This window comes from Corvus brachyrhynchos, unplaced genomic scaffold (assembly GCF_000691975.1).
Source record: "Corvus brachyrhynchos isolate BGI_N302 unplaced genomic scaffold, ASM69197v1 scaffold400, whole genome shotgun sequence".
Taxonomy (NCBI): domain Eukaryota; kingdom Metazoa; phylum Chordata; class Aves; order Passeriformes; family Corvidae; genus Corvus; species Corvus brachyrhynchos.
In genome coordinates this window covers 154,945-157,379 of record NW_008235789.1, presented here as the reverse complement: position 1 = coordinate 157,379, position 2,435 = coordinate 154,945, and the positions used below count along the sequence as shown (strand labels likewise).

General features: G+C 47.6%; 1 pseudogene; it reads right to left on the bottom strand.

Moving 5' to 3' along the window:
• LOC108444939 overlaps positions 1–2,336 on the bottom strand; it is a 10,469-nt pseudogene extending 8,133 nt beyond the window's left edge.
• Between the last annotated feature and the right edge of the window lie 99 nt (positions 2,337–2,435).

The window sequence follows — 2,435 nt, the reverse complement described above, 5'->3', positions numbered from 1 at the left end:
ACAGCACAGCCGAGTTCCTGCCATAAGGCAAAGTCCAGGGCAGTATCTCTGTCCATGGAAATCCCTTTTAAGGTAGCCCAATCTAATAATTCCCGAACTGAGTCTTCAGAAAAGGAATTCGGCTTGGCTTTGCAGCATGCAGGACACGTCAGAGAGTGCAGATCACATCGGGCAGCACCAAATATTACTGCAGGCCTGGTTCCTACGGTATATCACCGTGTCCCGCAGCCATAGGGAGGAGGAGGAGAGAAGATCCAGCAGGCAGGAATTGTGCAGCAAGATTGATTTATTTAATTATTTTACAAACTCTTTTATAGACTTTTTTCTTCATAGTCTAATTGGACAAAGGATCAGCCACCTCTTGGGGTGATTGGCTAAAATCCTAAAACATCCACTGTCAAAATATTTTTCTACTATACCATAAACAAGACTTTTCAAGGTTTCAGGTTGTTTGGTTGTTTACATACTCTGCTACCTCTTCTGTGAGAGAGAATAGTCTCTCACGGACTTAGAAAATAGCAAGAAAATCCTTGCAAGCAGCATTTTTGTATCTACAGGTGACTGATGTCTGGAAATGTGCAAAGCATTTGACACTGTCCCACATGATATCCTTGTCTCTAAACTGGAGAAACATGGATTTAACATATGGACCACTCAGTGGATAAGGAATTGGATGGATGGTAATGCTCAAAGAGTTGCTGTCCATAGCTCAATGCCCAAGTGGAGACCAGCGACGAATTGTGTCCCTCAGGGGTCAGTATTGGGACCAGCACTGTTTGACATCTTTGTCAGCAACATGGACAGTGGGATTGAGGGCACCCTCAGCAAGTTTGCCAATGACACCGAGCTGTGTGCTGCAGTTGACATGCTGGAGGGAAGGGATGCCATCCAGAGGGACCTGGACAGGCTTGAGAGGTGGGACAGTACGAACCTCATGAAGTTCAACAAGACCAAGTGCAAGGTTCTACACCCTGGTTGGGGCAATCCCAAGCGCAGTACAGGCTGGGCAGAGAATGGGTTGAGAGTAGCCCCAAGGAGCAGGACTTCGGAATGCTGGTGGATCAGAAGCGTGACATGACCTGGCAATGTGCGCTTGAAGCCCAGAAAGCCAACCCTGTCCTGGGTTTGATAAGAAAAAGTGTGACCAGCATGTTGAGGGAGGTGATTCTGCCCCTCTACTATGCTCTTGTGAGACCTCACCTGGAGTACTGCATCCAGTTCTGGGGCCCCCCAACATAAGGAAGGATGTGGACTTGCTGGAGTAGGTCCACAGGAGACCACGAAGATGCTCACAGGGCTGAAACACCTCTCCTATCAAGACAAGTTGAGAGAGTTTGGGGTTATTCAGCTTGGAAAAATGAAGGCTCCAGGGAGACTTTAGAGCAACCTTCCAGTACCTAAAGGGAGCTTACAAGAAGGCTAGAGAGGGACTTTTGACAAGGGCATGGAGTGATAGGATAAGGGGGAGAATGGCCTTAAGGTGAAGGACAACAGGTTTAGATTAGCTATTAGGAAGAAATTCTTCCCCGTGAGGGCAATGAGGCACTTGCACAGGTTGACCAGAGAAGCTGTGGCTGTCCCATCCCTGGAAGTATTCAAGGCCAGGTTGGATGGGGCAAGCTTGGAGCAACGTGGTCTAGTGGACCCTGCCCATGGCAGGGGGGTTAGATCTAGATGATCTTTAATGTGCTTTCCAACTCAAACCATTCTATGATTCTGTGATTCACAAGGGTAGAGGGGAAGAATCCTCTCCCTCAACCTGCTGGCCACACCTCTTTTGATGCAGCCCAGGATATGGTTGGCCTTCTGGGCTGCGGGCGCACACTGTTGGCTCATGTTCAGCTTTTCATTCACAAGAATCCCCAAGTCCTTCTCCACAAGGCTTTAGTTTCTGAATCCAAAACAGATCAACTGTCTAGAACTAACTAAAATTCTAAAGTCCTTGCATCTATTTGTGGGATAAGATACTATTTAGAAAAGAAGTATCAGTTGAATTAAAGGCACTAGAAGACGGGTGATAATATTTAAGTGGTCAGGAAAAATAAACTCAGCCAAATTATTGCCTGCCATTTACACTGTCATGGTTTAGCATAGCTTGGCTTTTTAGTTAAGGAGGGCTCCATCAGCCACGGAAGTGATTCTTTTGCAAAGAGGTGCTTACAGCTTCCTCTAGACCCAACAGAACCAATCAACTGGCTAGTTTGAATATTGGCAACTTTTTTAAGCCACTTAAGAAGCTTGACATGCCTCTGTGATCCACATTTAAGAACGAACAAACCCCAGGAAACCTCTTTTGCTTCCAGCTTATAGACAGGTAACTTGGGGGCCCACGGCATGGGCCAGCAGAGCCAGGCTGGGCCCTGCTCAGAGCGGCCCGGCCAGGTCGGCCACGGCCCAGCCTGGCTAAAAACTCAGCCGCTTCTGCTTTTCTGGAC